Source organism: Aureococcus anophagefferens (assembly GCF_000186865.1).
Source record: "Aureococcus anophagefferens unplaced genomic scaffold AURANscaffold_8, whole genome shotgun sequence".
NCBI classification, from domain to species: domain Eukaryota; class Pelagophyceae; order Pelagomonadales; family Pelagomonadaceae; genus Aureococcus; species Aureococcus anophagefferens.
The window spans coordinates 1,924,287-1,925,258 of record NW_008705568.1 but is presented as its reverse complement, the minus strand read 5'-3'; positions in this window follow the sequence as shown (position 1 = coordinate 1,925,258).

The window sequence follows — 972 nt, the reverse complement described above, 5'->3', positions numbered from 1 at the left end:
GGTCGCCCCCGGATCCGACGTCGAGGCCGGGAGGACGCGCGCCGCCCGCCCGGGTGGCTTAGGCCGCGCGCGCGCGGGATCCCGGCGCCGCGGCCCCCGTCCCGGAGCGCCCGGCGCCGCGCCGCATCCCGGCGCGCGCCGCAGGCCCCGACCGCGCCCGGCGGGCCGCGCGGGCTCGGAGCGCCGTCGCTAGCTCGAGTAGGTCAGCGCCAAGCCAACGGCAGCGGCGAGCACGCCGTAGAAGGCCGCCATCTTGGCGCCGCCGCCGGAGAAGTCGATGGTCGGCCCCTTCTGCGGCGTGACCTCGCGCGCGAGGGCGTCGTCGACGCGCGACCCTAGCTTCGGCTTGAACGTCTCCGCGTTCGTCGGCGCCGGCGCGTCTCGCTTGCCGAGGCCGAAGAGGTGCGGGCGCGTCGCCGCCCGCGGCGCCGGCGCGGCGACGAAGGCGGAGGCGCCGCCGAGCGCGAGGCCGGCGACCGCCAGCGTGCGCATGCTTCGAGTGTGGTCCGAGTAATCTTCAACATGACGTCAAACGAAGGCCGGATGCGAAAACGCGCGCGTTACAGGAGCACAGGGGTCGGGGGCGGCGGGGGCGGGGGGGGATTGGGCTGCTTGGGCCTCGGTGGGGGGCGCGGGTCTTCCGCGCGGGGGGGCGTCGCCGCGGCCGCGTCGGCGCGTCGGCCCGGCGGCCTGCGGTCACGGTCGGGTCGGGTCACTCTCGTAAGCGAGCTCTGGAAGGGCTCCATTCGACCATCCCTTGGTGTCCTCCTCGATGGTGTCCGGGATGGCCGACGACGCGAGGTCCGTGTCCTTGAGCACGTCCGCGAGCGAGCTGTCGACGGACGCGAGCATCGACGTCGCGGCGGAGCACACGCGGTCGACGGGGTCGCGCTTGCGGTGCGGCGACGGCAGCACCTTCGCCATGGCCGGGTAGTGCTTGATCCAGAGCTTGACGGACGCGTTGTGCGTGTA